The sequence below is a fragment of the Theropithecus gelada genome, chromosome 16 (assembly GCF_003255815.1).
Source record: "Theropithecus gelada isolate Dixy chromosome 16, Tgel_1.0, whole genome shotgun sequence".
Taxonomy (NCBI): Eukaryota; Metazoa; Chordata; class Mammalia; order Primates; family Cercopithecidae; genus Theropithecus; species Theropithecus gelada.
Genome location: NC_037684.1, coordinates 33,619,767 through 33,636,938, shown reverse-complemented (window position 1 = coordinate 33,636,938; position 17,172 = coordinate 33,619,767). Strand labels below are relative to the sequence as shown.

At 48.9% G+C, this 17,172-nt stretch overlaps 1 protein-coding gene across 1 annotated transcript in view; it reads left to right on the top strand.

Annotated features, from left to right (window-relative positions):
- Nucleotides 1–3,163: 3,163 nt before the first annotated feature.
- The window catches only part of MAP3K14 (mitogen-activated protein kinase kinase kinase 14), a 53,887-nt gene continuing 39,878 nt past the window's right edge, over nt 3,164–17,172 (top strand). Inside the window, exon 1 of the mRNA XM_025363206.1 lies at nt 3,164–3,349. The gene's annotated coding sequence lies outside the window, so the exon portion shown is untranslated. The remainder of the gene's footprint in view (nt 3,350–17,172) is intronic.

The window sequence follows — 17,172 nt, the reverse complement described above, 5'->3', positions numbered from 1 at the left end:
GGCTGGAGTGCAGTGGCCGGATCTCAGCTCACTGCAAGCTCCGCCTCCCAGGTTTACGCCATTCTCCTGCCTCAGCCTCCCGAGTAGCTGGGACTACAGGCGCCCGCCACCTCGCCCGGCTAGATTTTTGTATTTTTTAGTAGAGACAGGGTTTCACCGTGTTAGCCAGGATGGTCTTGATCTCCTGACCTTGTGATCCGCCCATCTCGGCCTCCCAAAGTGCTGGGATTACAGGCTTGAGCCACCGCGCCTGGCCGCGATTCTTTTGGAATAGCAGTCTTACGCTATTTCCAGAACTGAAATGGATGGGATGTGAAAACCGTTGAGTACTGAGAACCTAGTTCACTACTCCAGGTGTGAGTCATCCTGTAAATGTCAATTTCTTGTATTTAAAGCAGAGCTGAGGGTGCACAAGTGACTCAAGACCAGAAGCTTTCCCAGGTTGTCTCGACTTAGGCTGGGAGGAAGTAATCTTGTCCCAAAGCTCTCCTTCCAGAGGGTGCAAGCACTTCAAGACTCAGAGACACCACACTGCTCACTCTGGGTGGGTGTATTGTTTCTCACCTCACCCACACACAGTGGGGCTTGGAAAGACCTCAGAAAAGTAGCTGAAACTGAGACGCCTTGCCTATCCCGAATATCTTCCTTACCAGTGTTTAGTGGTTTGTTCCTCTCCTGCAACCTGATGTGACATTTCCTCTCCAGAGTTACAGTTGTTTGTTTGTTTGTTTGTTTTTTCGAGACAGAGTCTTGCTCTGTCGCCCAGGCTGGAGTGCAGTGGCGGAATCTCCGCTCACTGCAAGCTCCGCCTCCCGGCTTCACGCCATTCTCCTGCCTCAACCTCCCAAGAAGCTGGGACTACAGGTGCCCGCCACCACGCCCGGCTAATTTTTTTGTATTTTCAGTAGAGACAGGGTTTCACCGTGTTAGCCAGGATGGTCTCAATCTCCTGATCTCGTGATCCGCCTGCCTCAGCCTCCCAAAGCACTGGGATTACAGGAGTGAGCCACCACCCCTGGCCAAACAGTTTTGAGTCAACACAGTTCACTCTCTCTGATTAATACACATTAGTGTTCAGGGATGAATTTAAAGACAGATCATCTTGATGGGGTAGGTGGGAGTGTACAGGGGACCCAGGACCAGAGGTGTCAAGAGAATCTGGGCAAAGTACAGAGGCACTGGGTGTTTTAAAGAAGGAATAGTGAAAGAGAGAGAAGGCAAAGGCAAGCCAGGGAGCGTCTCAGACTCTGGAGGTGTGCCCACATCTTTCCTGAGAAGTGCTGTGCCCAGAGGCAAACAGGTGGTGGGAAAGACAATAAGGGCATCCAAGTTTGCCGATACCAACCTGTACATCTGGCCAAGCTCTGCCTCTCCTTGAGTCACTGAAATGCAAAACCCTGGGGGTGGAAAGAAATTTGGGGGCCACCAGTTCAGCTTCTTTTTTGCCTGCCATCTCCCAGCTAGTCAGTGGCAGAGCCAGGGTGGGCACCAGAGACTGTTTGGCTCTAAAGCACAGACTCTGTGGGAGCCACAACCTCAAATGCTCCAGGGCCCAGACAGGTGACACAAGGTTAGATGGTTGAGTAAAAAACAGAGTGGCGGGAGCTGTAAGGAATCGTAGGCTCTGCTCTAAGGCATTCAAATTCAAATTTTAAAAAATATTGGGCCAGCCAAACAAAGCATATTTCTGGCCTGGGTGAGTGGATGAGGCCCTCAGGTTGTGAGTTTTTGACCACTGCCTAAATAAATGGTCTTCCCTATCCCCCAGCGGAGACGACTGTTTGGCACAGATATATCCAGAAAGAAGATTTCAGCTTTGGACTGTCTGCAAAGTAGTCTCAAGCAGATGGTGGTCTTTGCTCAAACACTTTCAGAGATGGAGTGTTCCTTACTTTTCAAGACAGCCTTGGGTGGGGCCTGCCTATCCCCAGACTAGAGCCACTCACCACACCTATCATGGACCCTTCATGGAAGTGGGATACCTAGGGTAGGAGTACGTCTTTTATTTTGCAAATAAATCAAGTTTGGTTTTTTTTTTTTTTTTTTAAGACTGCCTCACTCTGTCACCCAGGCTGAAGTGCAGTGGCACGATCATGGCTCACTGTAACCTCAAACTTTCAGCCTCCCCTCTAGCTGGGACTGCAGGTGCGAACTACCAAGCCCGGTTATTCTTTTATTTTTTGCAGAGACGAGGTCCCCGCTATATTGTCCAAGCCGTTCTCCAACTCCTGGCCTCAAGCGATCCTCCTGTCTTAGCCTCCCAAAGCGCTGGGAGTACAGGAGTGAGCCACCGTGCCTGGCCTGGAATTTATTATAAATAAAATACAAGTTCAGTGTGGAAACACTAGATAATACAGAGGAGCAAAAGTTAGAAAAAATGTCCATACCTTCCCTACTCCCCACCCCCGACCCCCATTCTGAAAGAAGCACTGTTGACACTTCAACGCATATTCTGAACTCCAGGTCCTTTCTTTGCATACATCAAGCTCTCATCCTCTTGCCGGCTCTGCGGTCTGCAAACTCGGCAAGCAGATGCTTTGCTCAGCGCTCATACCACGCCACGCACCCACATGCTCTCTTTGTACCTGGGTTTCAACCCACAGGTAGGGCCCCTGTAAGCCCTTTGCTCCCGAAGCTTCTCGAGGGCAGGCACTGTAACCTTTATTCATTCCAGGGATTCTACAGCACCAGACACACGATAAGAGCTCAATAAAAACGTCTCTACCCCCACCACCTCCCGCCTCAGCCGCCACCGCCTGGCAGCAGAGAGGAAGCGGGACGCGCGCGACCCACGAAGGACAGCGCCTCGCTGTCGCCAAGGTAACCGAAGCAGAGGCAGGGAGTGCCCACGCATGCGCACACTCGCCCTTCCTTCCAGTAACCTCGAGAAGAACGCAGCTGGTAAGACTGCCAGAAGCCGAGGGCGCATGTGTGGTTCCACCAACACCCTAGTCGCCTCCGCCTTCTGTCCGCCCGCCCAGCGATCTCCCCTCTACAAACATCGCCCGGAAATAGTGCCCATTTCTGGAAACCAGGCCTCGTTAACCAATCGTTGCTAGGGAGCGGGAAGACGGGCTTGCAGGGACGGCCGTCTCATTGGCTGGCTTGGGGAAATGGGCGGGGCCACAGGTCGCCGTGCGGCCAAAGAAGGGAGGTGCGAAGCGAGGCAAAGTTACAGCCGCCGGGGGAGGCGTGGCACCGGGGGCGGTGGAAAAGGCGAGGGGGCGGAGCCCGGGACCGGGGCGGGGCGACCGCGGGCCGGGAGCTCAGCGGTCGGCGGCCGGCGGCGGGAGATCGCGGGCGAGCGGAGCGCAACACTCGCTTGGTTGGGGAGATCGGCGCTTGGCCGGTAGGTGACGGGGCGGGACCCTGGGGCCCGGAACGAGGCGCCCAGGGAGCGGCTAGGATGGATAGCCCCTCAGCCCCGGGCTGGCCTGCGGCCTGGCCCCTCGCCCCGGAACAGTGGGGTTGGCGGCCGGGCCAGCGCAGTCCGACGTACCTCGTCCAACCCACTCGCGGCGGTCCGCGGGCGCGCCCTCGCACGCGCTGCCGGCGCCGCGCTCGCCCCGGGCCTCCAGGCCGCGCACTCCTGCTGGCCACACGCTGGCTCCGAGCGCGCGCAGGGGCGCCCTGCTTCCCTTTTACCAGGGCCCCGCGCCGCCGCCAGGCCCGCCCGCCTGCTCTGCGCCCCAGTGCCCCCAGGATGAAGCTCGCCTGGCGTGGGGCGGACGTGTCTCCTGCAGGAGTGCGCCCTCGCATCTGCCCTGGCGTGAAACCCTCCTGGTCTTTCCGGGGAGTTCTCAGGTCACACCTCAAGGCGGGGAGCACGAGCTAAGCCTGTCCTCAGCATGCAGCGGGGCAGTGCTGGCCGCCCGCAGCATCCCCCCTCCGCCCTCTGAACCCAGTCCTCCTCTGTAATTCTTCTAGGCTCTCCAACTCGGGACTTTATCTGTTGGTTCAGATGTAATATTCCCATTTTGGAAACCCATCGTGGCCCTGGCATCTTGCAACCACCGGGCACCAGGCAGACAGGGGCCACTTGTACAGTTTCCCACCTGCCCGGGAGCCTCCTTAATGCTGGCTAACTTCAGAAAAAGTGTTTCCTTCCTAGTCGAGGTTAAAAAGTTGCTCTCGGCCCTAAAGGGTAGACTGGAGGTATGAATGAGGCAGAGGATAAGTGGTGAAAGGTACATACATCGGCAAAGTAAATGGTAAAACTACTTTTGATCACTGGAGACAATGAACACCAATGACTTAACTAAGGACCCTAAAAGCACGTGAAATTAAATGATTAGGGTAAGGTCATGGTATAAAATAGCAGTCTGGAGTTTATTCCAGGAAAAATGTTGAAAACCCCTTGACTAGAAACATGGTCTTTCTGAAAGATTAGAAGGAGACAGTATCTTAACATTAGTGATGTGTTTTTTACTTAGTGTCTTCATACCTGTGAGCTCTGTTTTCCTTCAGATGGCTGTGTGGTAAGACAGATTGTAGTGTCCTGTTTTATGAGTGAGGCACCTGAGGCAGGTGTGTATGAGGGGAGTGGGAGTGGTATGTATCTTGCCTGATGCCTCATAGCTGGGACTAAGGATGGGTCTTCCCCAGAATCCTAGATCAGGACCACATTATAGAACTGAGATGCAGACAGGAGGGAGAAGTTTTTGGTGTGGTTTTTATGCTGTCAGTGTGAGAGGACAGTTAAAAAGTGCTTGCCTTACTTCGCTTGTGTTTGGATTTACTCTTGGTGTTTTTTAAGTGATATCAATCAGTTCCTTTGGAGCGATGCCAGACCTCTGAATTTTTCAGACACCTTTCGGACATCCTCATTTATTTTGAAGGGTGTGGAGAACTTCTCAGAAGATCTCAAAATAAAAGTAATCATCTCTGACTCTAATTTTAGAGATAAGTACCCAGGTGTATGTACCAGCTCCTTGTGAAATCAGACAGCAAGACGCTGCCAAGCTTCAGGCCATCTTCTGAGTGTTTTCTGATTATAAGGAGCAGTTCTGAAGGGGGTTTTTTGTCACTGGTATTGTCTGTTAAGGGTTTGTGGGAGCGGCACCACAGAGACCCTGCCAAATCAGTCTCCCTCTATTAAACAAAAATGTCTGGTTGGGCCTTTTCGCCTCAACAGATGAAGGTTTGGTTCCTCATTTTGGTTCTCCTGTTGAACACTGACTCCTTTGTGATCTGCCTGGAATATGTGTATATCATTTACTGCTGAGAAGATGACTTGCGCTGGTTGGTTGTCCAGCCCTAGGCCACTGTTGTGATTTTTGTTTTGTTTTGTTTTGGTGATTGATAACCGCTCATCCCTGGCCAGGGTCTGGTGAGAGATCTGCGGAGATGTGAAAGAGATGAAAGCTTTATCCAAGGTTGTTTTCTTCGTTGTTGGCACCCTCTGAACAGTGTTGTATCACTTTGGCCTGTGAAGGCACTTTTAACTTCCTATTTTTTTTCCTGTCTCAATGGACAGCGCATGGGCTTTCCTAACAAGCCTGCCTGCCCCTGTGAAGAGCTGACAGATTCATATTGGTTGGTTTGACAGATGTGCTTTCTGGGGGGAAAGTTCAGAAATCTTAAAAGCAAAGTCAGTCCTAAGTAAAAAGTCTAAGTCAGCCCAATACGCATACAGGCAGCATATTTCTACTGATGGCTTCCATCATCTCAAGGTTGTTTTTTTTTTTTTTTTCCTGGCAAAAGGTTAAAATGCAACTAAAATTCTGCTTTCGTGATTAATAAGTCACTACCGCAGTTGTGTCTGATGCTTCCTGTTTGCCCCATTTTAGTATTTCAGTTAAACTGGAAACATCTGAGCATTATGGGCACTGTTGATGGCACCAGTGTGAAATTGGTGGGCCGGGGACAATTCCATGTCAGTGGATTTAGGGAGCTCTAAGGATGTCAGCCCCTCTAGTCTCCACACACCACGATTCCCTAGTAAGAGAACAGAATGGGGCTGAACATCTACAAGAGCTGGGTGGGCATTCAAAGTGATGCATGTGTGAAGGTTTTGCATTTACTCTGTGGTGCTGGCTAAAATGCTGAAAGCAGTAGCCCAGAAAGGGAAGGCGGGACCCAGGGCAAATTGTAGGGGAACATTTCTGTTGAACTGAGCAGGACATCGAAGTATGAGATTTTTCGTTCTAGGCTTATGACTGCCTGAATGACAATGCAGAAAAAGTCATTTTTCTTCAGTGGCCGGTGTGCTCTTTGTGTTCTAAAGGAGCCTCTTCCCTTCTTGCTTTTCTACATCTCTTAATCCCTCAGCTCCCTGATAGAAATCCCTTGAAATTATGTGGCATCAAGAATAATTTTATAGCCAGTCTTTCTATTTTCACACAATGCTCATGTGAAGAAGGGCAGGGACAAAGATCAGAAAAGTGAAGCCTCATAAGGAGAAATAGACAGGATTGCTCAGAATCTAAACCCCCTTTTCCTGACATCTAGGTCACTGCTTTTTCTACTGACTTGCTCATGAAACGGTAAGGATTTTCCTCCCCCAAAACATGTCAGTTTTGAATATAATGAAACCAGGCTAGCAGCTTTATTTATTTATTGTACCAGTCAATTGTTAATTGATATTGATTGTTAATTAATAAAAGGCTAAAAGAGGAATAGCCTGCTGTCTGGACAGGTGTGCTTGTGCCCATTTTCCAGATGTAGAAACAAAGGCGGAGAGCCCGTGATTTGTCCAGAGCAACAGAACAAGTCCTTGGTGTCTCTGTGTCACATGTGGTGGCTGAGGCTGTCAGGTCAGAGAGACCTGGGTCAGATCGAGGTCTGCCACTGCCTGCCTGTGTGCCCACAGGCAAATCACTTCACTTCTCTAATCATCAGGTGCCTCATCTGTGAATGGAATCAGAAATACTTAACGGGAGTGTTTTGAGTAGAAAATGAGAGGACATATATAAAGTGCTGAGCCCAGTGCCCGGCACAGAATGTAGCGACTGTAACTGTTGCTGTTGTTGTTATTGTTGTTGGTGGTGGCACTAGTAGTAGTAGTAATAGTAGCAGTGATAGTAGCAGTAGTAGTTGCCAATTAATGCATTGTGACTAAACCTGTTTTCTGTAAGATGATGTCAAGAAGAGTCAGACTGCCTGACAGGCCAGAGTCATTTTCTCAGTAGGACTTTTAGGGGGACAGTTCTTCAGTCTAAAAGCGTCAGCTGTCGTGCTCTCCCTGCCTTACACTACATACTGTCCTCACCATACTCCAAATAAGCCTACAAAGGTCCAGGCTCTGCCCAGTTGACAATCCTGACTCTGAGCTGGAGACACAGCTGGGCCTGTCTAGGGGCTTCCTGCGTCCCACATGTGATCAAGTAGGTTCCTGCATTAACCCTGGAGGTGAGGAAAGGGAAAATACTGTATGGCATGTAGGTCAGCAAGGACTTGCTCTTTGTCTGGGGGACTAGGAGGGAACATTTGGTTCTGAGGAGTGAGGTTCCCACTACCACATGGCATCCCCAGCTCGCCGTCCTTTCCCTCTCATAAAGATGTCTTTGTCAGCTTCTCTCCAGGACTGTGTCTGGGAGCCCAGGATCTGCAGTCAGGGACTTGCAGATTTCCCTTTAAATCTCACGGGAAGCCTGGAATGGTGGTGTGTGTTTCTGTAGTCCCAGCTACTTGAGAGGCTAAGGCGGGAGGATCACTTGAGCCCAGGAGGTCAAGTAGCTATGGGCAACATAGCGAGACCCCATCTCTTAAAAGAAAAACATTTGTTTTAATCTCATAAGGGAAAAAAAAAACAGTTTCATATTATATTTTAAAGTCTTTTTTCCCCTTAATACAAAACAAAAATATAGGCCTCACCAGGCTGCCATTCCCTTTAAATAACATTTTGTTTTCTCTTGGGGAAGCTGGCTTGATGGCCGAAGAGTCATTTCTAAAGTGAAGCTAGTTTTTAGAAAAAATAGATCACCGGATGTCAAGCCTCATGTGGAGCTGGGTTCAGATGAAAATGAAACCAGCAGGCCTGGCGTGGCAGCTCTGCACTTGACTTCAAGCTGGAGGTGAGAGGCAGAGTGTGCCTGGACCTTGCTCCATAACTGGTTGACCCCACAGAGTGCATTTGATAGGTGCCTTAGTCATTTTCCAAGCAGCTTTGCTTAGGTGAGCAGAGCACTTTCTCTGGAAGGTGAGTCACCCGTGCAGGGGTGTAGGTGACAGGCGATTTATTCCCCAGCACAGTTGCAGAGAAAGTCCTGAGCAGACCTTCGTGAGGAGCCCTCTGCCACAAATCACCCTCATCCCAGCCCCGGGCTAGGAGGCTGTGGGCAGGAGGCAAACAGGAGGCTTCTGGGGCCTGCGGGCTGACAGCGGAGGGGGGATCGTAGACAGGGCACAGAGCCCAGATCAGCAGTGTCACTGACTCCTGAGTCCAGCCACCTTGAGGGTGGAAAATGGCCTGCTTCCAGTGACAGTCAGCAGAGAAGCAGGAGGGGAGCTTTGGCCCCAGGGAGCTGGGAAATCCCTTGGCAGAGAGCAGAGCGACAAACCCTATTTTGGTGTGAAAAACCTTTTAGGAACACTTTTCCACCTGCCTCCTTTACAACCACCTGAGTTGGAGGCTCTGCAGAGCTCCAGTGATTGGAAAGGTGAGATTAAACCCTGGATTTCAAGAAGCTTCAGGAATCCCAAGCCTGCCACCACCTCAGTTGTCTACACTTCTAGGACCAGGGTTTGGACCCAGAAAGAAGCAGCAGGGGGAACTCCTGAGCCATCCCTCCCTCCCAGTTTCTGGCTACTACAGCTTCTCCTGACCCTCTTTCCGCTAAAACCACTATCAGGTGACCATTAAGGCAGAGATTTTCTTCAGACACTGTTCTGGACTAGTGCAGCTGGTGTTGAACTTGACCACTTATGGCCAGGGACATCTATAAGCAATGTCCAGGACCACGTACAAGGAGCACTTGACTTTAATGAAGCTACAGCCGAGGAACGGTTATTCTCTTGCAAGTAATATTGTTCCCTATCTCTGGCAGACCACCAACCCAGCCCCTGTACCCATACTCCATCAATCTGGACCAACCAGCAGTCACTTCCTGCTGGCATGGCTAAATAACCTTAACCTCACTGTCCAGAAAGAGCTGTTAGGATTACAGCCTGGACATGATCATTCACATTTTTTGCAGTGAGAAAATGCAGGAGAGAAAATGGTGGCCCAAGAAAGCCAAGTGGGTTGCCCAAGGCCACACAGCTAGTTAATGGCAGAGCCTGAACTATAAAACCCAGACTCTTCACTGTGCTCTGCTGCCAGGGAATGAAGGAACTAAACCTGAAGCAGGATTTTTTTTTTTTTTTAAACTAGCTCCTCCTTTTATTCTCCTACCCCAACCCTATCACTCTCAGCCTTTCTGCAAGCTCTGCCAGGCCTGGGAAGGGTGGAGCCACAGCAGCTGCTGCCCTGGGTCTAAGAAAAAGTAAACAGAAAGCTATTTGTTGGACGCTTTCTTATACCATGAGGTTCTGTAATCAAAAGGAGGTCAAGGTTGATAAGAAAATACAATTACCAGGAAGTCTCAAAGGTTGCCCACACCTTTAGAGCATTTTCCTACCTAGCCAAACAGTATCTCACCTAGAGTGGGTATTTAGTAACTATCAATGATTGATTACAGGGGTCCAAACTCACAGTGCATGAAGCTCTTCTGCATCTTTCTTCTGTGCAGGAGGTGCATGCATACTCTGCGTGTTATCCTAGCTCATCTGTCTGGCTCCTCTCAGTGAGAGGCTCTTCCTTATGGGTGAAGCATGATTTCATGATGTCATATCTGGATGGTGGCCCCTGTAAATGCAAAGAATTATTGTAGCCAAAATCCACCTTCTACTGACATTAATGTTTCCTTTTACTGGGCCAGAGTTAAAAGGTAGATATTTCTGGTCGATACTAGGGATAGCCAGGAGGGTTGGGAGGAAAGGAGGCTTAGCCAGCCTCCAATGAGGATGTGGTTGCCAATTAAGATAAATGGAGGCCGGGCGCGGTGGCTCACACCTGTCATCCCAGCGCTTTGGGAGGCTGAGGCGAGCGGATCATGAGGTCAAGAGGTTGAGACCATCCTGGCCAACATGGTGAAACCCCGTCTCTACTAAAAATAGAAAAAAATTAGCTGGATATGGTGGCACGTGCCTGTAATCCCAGCTACTCAGGAGGCTGAGGTAGGAGAATCACTTGGACCTGGGAAGTGGAGGTTGCAGTGAGCCAAGATCCACCATTGCACTCCAGCCTAGGCGACAAGAGTGAAACTCTGTCTCAAAAAAAAAAGGTTACAAATTGAGTCCTTTGACCACGGGAGTTGATTGAACCCACCAGGCTCCTTGAGTCCTGCCCAACAGTCTCCACTGGCAGATGCTGTGCCTGAAGAGGCAGGAATAGCTTTGTACAGATCAATGTGAAGGACAGAGTCCTGCACCACCTCCCTCTAGCATGTATTAGATACATACAAATATATGCAAATCCGAGCCCAGATGGGTGTTGTCCAGTTCAGAAGGGTTATCTTCTCAAGCAGTAGAAGTAATTGGTCAGCATTTAGCACAGGGGATGGCAGGAGTGGCTCCACAGCCATCTTTCAGGACACCTGCTTGCTGGGATGCAGTTAGAATACAGCCACCAAGCTGTGACTCCCTCCCTTCCAGCCTGCCAGATGATTGGACAGTGTGGACACGTGTCCCTGTCCAGCCAGATTCCCAGAGCCTATGGCACTCATTTATTCCTCAGAAGTGTGTCTGTCCTTTCACTCAGGAACACTTGCCAAGTGTGTCAAATGGGCCACATCTACTAGGTGCTAGAAAACCAAACACAATTGAGGCACCGCCCTGGAGGACCTCACCATGACAGGGGGAAGCTGGGCATGAAGGCAGACACCTCACAGGTCAGCCCCGGTGTTAGTCGGGAGCCATGACAATAGGAGCTGGAGGGGGCGAGGAGGCCACCATGCGCAGCCCAGTGGCCCTCCTTTTCCAGCTTGAGCCAGCGCTGTCAGGTGTAGAGCGTCTTGGATTCTGCAGGTGCCTGGGTGGGAACCCCTTGGTATTTCTCTCATCCTGGGGTCTTGTACCAGTCATCAGCTTGGAGTGGGAGCTTGGTAACAATTGGGAAACTTCAACACTCTGGGGGAAAGAAGTGCATTTTCAGAAGTGTAGAGACACTCAGGAGAAATGTGCTCAAATGTTGTTTGGACACAGTGGCTCATGCCTGTAATCCCAGTGACTTGGGAGGCTAAGGCAGGAGGATTACCTTTTAGGCCAAGAGTTGGAGACCAACCTGGACAACATAGTGAGACCCACCTCCAAAATTTTCTTTTTAAAAACTAGCTGGGCATGGCCAGGCACCGTGGCTCACACCTGTAATCCCAGCACTTTGGGAGGCCAAGACAGGCAGACCACTTGAGGCCAGGAGGTCAAGACCAGCCTGGCCAACATGGTGAAACCCTGTTTCTACTAAAAATACAAAAACTAGCCAGGCGTGTTGGCGGGCACTTGTAATCCCAGCTACTCAAGAGGCTGAGGCACAAGAATCACTTGAACCTGGGAGGCGGAGGTTGCAATGAGCCGTGATCGCACCACTGCACTCCAGCCTGGGCGACAGAGCAAGACTCTGTCAAAAAAAAAAAATTAGCTGGGCATGGTGGTGCATACCTGTAGTCCTAGCTACTTCAGAGGCTGAGGTGAGAGGATCACTGGAGCTCAGGAGTTTGAGGCTGTAGTGAGCGGTGGTTGCACCACTGCATTCCAGCCTGGGTGACAGAGCAAGACCTTTTCTCAAAAAAGAAAATATAGTTCAAAGTAGAATCAGACAGTGAGTAGCCCGCTAATAAAGACTGACCACCTCCCACCCTTCCAGAAGGGAATTGGGAGGGCAGTGACTACCCTGGCACATCCCATAGGCTTGTTGCCACTAGAGAGTTGCAGGCAGGTGGATCAAGGGAGTGCTTCTAGGTAACTGGGTTCAACCTTCCAAGAAGGCCTTTCGAGGGTTTCAGCAGAGAAGCCTCTTCATCATCCTCATATTCCCGCTGGCCAGCATGGTGCCTGAAACATAGTAGCCACTGGTTAAGTATTTGCTGTTGACTGAAAGTACAAGACTTGAATCCAAACTCCTGCTAGGCCCTGCTGGCCTCGGGGAGGACGAGAGAACCACGGGCTGTTTCATGATTTACCCTGTTTTACCAAAGAATCGTGTGAGATCCTCTGAGAATATTCCTCGTCATGCCCCATGTCCGGAGCCCTTTTTTCCCTTCCCAGTGGAGGACAAGACTATGACCCCTCATTATAAATGGACCCCTCTGCCAATCATGTCCTCAAGCTGGTTGCTTGGGCCAGCTTGTCAAAGAGCGTGTGGGGCAGCATCTGAAACGAGGCCAGGGTCAAGGTTGCCCCGCCGCAGGGCGGAGCTGGACCTGTGCCTCCTTCCATGCGTTGGAAGCCTTCCGTGGAAAGCCGAGTTCTTTGGGTTTCTTGTTTATTCTGAAGTTCCTCAAACTAGTTCCTCAATTTCAGAACCAGTCACCAGTGACTGCAATGAACTTGAATTCTCCTATGCAGGGAGCCTGAGCCTGTCTTTCTTCATCTTCTCCGAACACAGGTAGACGCTGCTTGAAGCCCACTCCCACCTCTGAAAACCAGATTTCCAAACCCAGAAAGGAGAGGCGGGTGTTTGTATTTCAGCGAGATTGACCGTAGCCTAGGGAACTTCTTGCTCAGAATCCACCCCGAAAGGTTAAATAAGGAGAGCTGTTTTTCACAACCAAAATGCTGCTTGTAACAATGATCTCAAAGCTTGGCAAAATCACAAAGTACGTTTTGAGTCATCAAAGAAACTGGCTGTGTTTCACATGATTTTAGTGTCAAGGGCAGTGATGGCCTTCTAATCTTTGGAAATCGGTCGTTGTTAAGTGGCATACAGGGCAGCCCCACTTCATCAGAATATTCAGTTACACAAAATACCCTGAGTTGCAGATTTCAATGACACTTGAAAATTTTTTAATTTTTAAATTATTTCTTATTTTTTAAAATTTTTTGAGACAGAATCTCACTCTGTTGCCCAGGTTGGAGTGCAGTGGCACGATCTCAGCTCACTGCGACCTCCAACTCCCGGGTTCAAGCGATTCTCGTGCTTCAGACTCCTGAGTAGCTGGGATTACAGGCACCCACCACCACACCCAGGTGACTTGTATTTTTAGTGGGGGCAGCGTTTTGCCATGTTGGCCAGGCCGGTCTCCATCTCACAATCTCAGGCAGTCTGCCCGCCTGGGCCTTCCAAAGTGCTAGAATTACAGGTGTGAGCCACTGCTCCCGGCCTGAAAAAATTTTTATACAACATACATTAAACATTCCTTGTGGCTTATTGTATAAAATTAAGTACACGTGTGGCAGGTTTTTATCTCAATACTACTTTGCCCCACATGTTCTCCTGCATATTGGGTCTCTGTGGATCCGTGATGCCCCCTGCGGCATCTTTTCTATTTGCTGCTGGCTCTCCTTGTGCAAAGGATTTGAAGGTTGAATTGAAAATACCATTGTAATACCTCTCTTTTAAAGCTTATAAAATGCCCTATATCAGGGCCTGGGGGCAAAAGTAGTGTTGAAATTTATGAAGATAGCAAATGCTGCTCAAGTCTTTGTTATAAAAAGAATGGTAAATATTAGCTCAAGAAGCCTGGAGCCAGGCTTTATAAAGTGAAGGGCACATTTGCATTTATCATAGAATTTCTCGTTGGGATGGGCCCGGCTATGCCAGGCCTGGGTGGGCTGAGGAACACAGACCCACCACAAGTCCAGCTTGGAGTCTTTCTTCCCTGTTGTCATTTTAAAGTTGTTTTTTCCAGAACATAGGCTGGCTGTAGTTCATGCTTCATAATTAAGGTGCTTCCTCCCAGGCCAGTCCCTGGATTTCTCACTAACCTTTGATTTGTGACAGCTTCTGCATCTCGGTCCCAATTTTTAAATTGGGTTTAAATTGGATTTAAATTGTCACGGTTAAGAGTATGGGCTTTGACATAAAAGTCACTTGTGCAAATCCTGCCACTGCCACTTTGCTTCTGCCGTGGCCTTGGGCAGTTTACCTGGCCTACTGAGGCCCAGTTTCTTCCTCCTTGTAGAGGAATAACATTAGTGCCTTGCTCACAGAGTTGTGAAGCTTCAAGAAAAAAATGCATGCATTACCTAATACATGGCAAATAATAATAGCTGCCATTATTATTCATTTGTATGATTACCAACAGCCAGCATGTGGTTATATGTATACAAATAGCAGATTGTTGCAACACCCAAAGATGACCACAGAACAACTAATTTCAGCTTTAGCTGCCAAGGAATTGTGAGTCCCAGTTTATCACGCAGAGCTGAGGCACTGCCAGTGGACACAGAAGCCAGATGGGGTGTGCAGAATGCTCTTCAAAGAACATCTTCATGGGTTCTTGCCGACAACTCTGTCCCTCTGCTCTCAGGATTCTCCTCCTCCTGCTTTGACCACATCTGTTCCAGACTTTCCGTCTGATGCTAGAGCTGCTGGCTAGAAGCTGTGGGAGGTAGCCTTCAGCGCCTCATAGCAGCAACTTTCAAGCAACTTAACACTTATGGACCGTCACATCTGTAATCCCAGGACTTTGGGAGGCTGAGGTGGACAGATCACTTGAGGCCAGGAGTTTGAGACCAGCCTGGCCAAGATGGCAAAACCCCATCTCTACAAAAAAATAAATAAAATTAGCTGGGCATGGTGGTGCATGCCTATAATCCCAGCTGCTTGGGTGGCTGAGGCACAAGAATCGCTTGAACCCGGGAGGTGGAGGTTGCAGTGAGCCAAGATCATGCCACTACACTCTAGCCTGGGTGACAGCGAAACTGTCTCACAAAAAAAAAAAAAAAAACTTACAGTTCTGGTCATGCAAAGGTCTGACTGCTCATCTTGTAGCAGCTTCCATCTCACTGGAGGTTCCACTGATGTTTCCAGAGTGCCCACTACATGCCAGGCACTGTACTATGTAATTTAAACTTTGTTCCTTGCATTGAGTCACCCTGTAAAATTCTGTCATGTGGGTTTAAGGATCCCTGTATTACTGATAAGACTCCTGAGTCTCAGATTATGTGACCTGCCCATGGTCACACACCAGAGTATTGAGAAACTAAGATTCAAACTCAAATCTTCTGACTCCAAGGCCATCCTGTCGTGTGGCTGAATGGCCATTCCTCAGGATTAGTAAGTAATATATTGGAATAAATTACCTCTGAAGGTCTTTCTGATGCTAAGATCATTTTGATTCCTTTATGATTTATTTATCCATCTACCCATTTTCTCCCCATCTAGACTGTAAGCATGTTGAAAGCAAGGATAGCATCTTCACAGCAAATAAATAGTGTGTTTGGAAACCACCTATCCAATGCTGCCTACTTCTCTGACACATAGAAACAGGAGAAAAGAGATGATAACCCATTAAAAGAGTCACCGAGAAATTCCAATCCCAGGAGCTTACCACCTAGAATTCCTTCTACAAGTACACATAAATGTGAATAAGGATAGGGTTTTTTCCATTATTACTTATAAATGAAAAATTGGAGCCGGGCGCGGTGGCTCACACCTGTAATCCCAGCACTTTGGGAGGCCGAGGCAGGCGGATCACGAGGTCAGGAGATCGAGACCATCCTGGCTAACACGGTGAAACCCCGTCTCTACTAAAAATACAAAAAATTAGCCGGGCGTGGTGGTGCGCGCCTGTAGTCCCAGCTACTTGGAGGCTGAGGCAGGAGAATGGCGTGAACCTGGGAGGCGGAGCTTGCAGTGAGCCAAGATCGCGCCACTGCACTCCAGCCTGGGCGACAAAGCGAGACTCCATCTCAAAAAAAAAAAAAAAAAGAAAGAAAAATTGGAAACAGTTTCCAGGTGGGCAAATGATGGTACATCTGTACCTTGCAATCTTATGCAATCTGATGAAGCCTTAAAAGGAATGAATTAGAGGTCAGTCGTGGTGGCTCACACCTGTAATCCCAGCACTTTAGGAGGCCGAGGTTAGGTGGATTGCTTGAAGTCAGGAGTTCAAGACCAGCCTGACCAACATGGTAAAACCCCGTCTCTACTAAAAATACAAAAATTACCCAGACGTGGTGGCTGGTACCTGTAATCCCAGCTACTCGGAAGGCTGGGGCAGGAGGATCACTTGAACTCAGGAGACGGAGGTTGCAGTGAGCCGAGAATGGGCTGCTGCACTCCAGCCTGGGCAACAGAGCAAGACTTCCGTCTCAAAACAAAACAAAAAAAAGAAATAAATCTACATGCGCTGAGATGGAATAGTATTCATAGTATCTTGTTAAGTGAAAGATGCAATTTGTATGATACTACATGTGTATAATCCCACGTTTCTTTTAAAAATAGTCCCAAACTATATGTTTGTATATGTATAGTAATTAGAACTAGAAGGATTTACATGAAACTTAAGTGTTTTTTATGTTGCAGAGAGGAGGGGACGGTGCCAGGATTTTTTTTCTATATACAATTTTGTTTTGTTTACATTTTTATAATGAACAATTATTTTGGTATTTGAAAAAAATTTTTGAGATGGAGTCTCACTCGGTTGCCCAAGCTGGGGTGCAGTGGCGCAATCTTGGCTCACCACAGCCTCTACCTCCTGGTCTCAAGTGATTCTCCTGCCTCAGCCTCTAAAGTAGCTGGGATTACAGGTGCCCACCACCACACCCAGCTAATTTTTGTATTTTTAGTAAAGATGAGATTTCCCCATGTTGGCCAGGCTGGTCTTGAACTCCTGATTTCAAGTGATCCACCCACCTTGGCCTCCCAAAGTGATGGGATTACAGGTGTGAGCCACTGCACCTGGCCTGAAAAAAAAAATTTTAAGCAAGGTGAAAGATCATATTTAAGGAAGGTAGGAGAGGCTAGCTAGGAAAACTGGCCTCCCTTGGGTTTCCCATACTAGGACTAACCCTGCAATTCCCACCCCTTTGCACAAGCAGTGGAGGAAGGGCTGATTTTTCTCTCCCTGGTCCATTTCTGCTGTTTTTCACTCTATGGGGCCACTCGTGCCCGGGGCATCTGGTCCATCCAGCACTAGCACAGGCCTGTAACCACGCATACATTTGCCACTGGATAAATCAAAGCAGGAAACCGTCCCCATCTTCTGAGCACCTTCCTACTTCTTGAGTCACAACTGATAAAAAACTCTC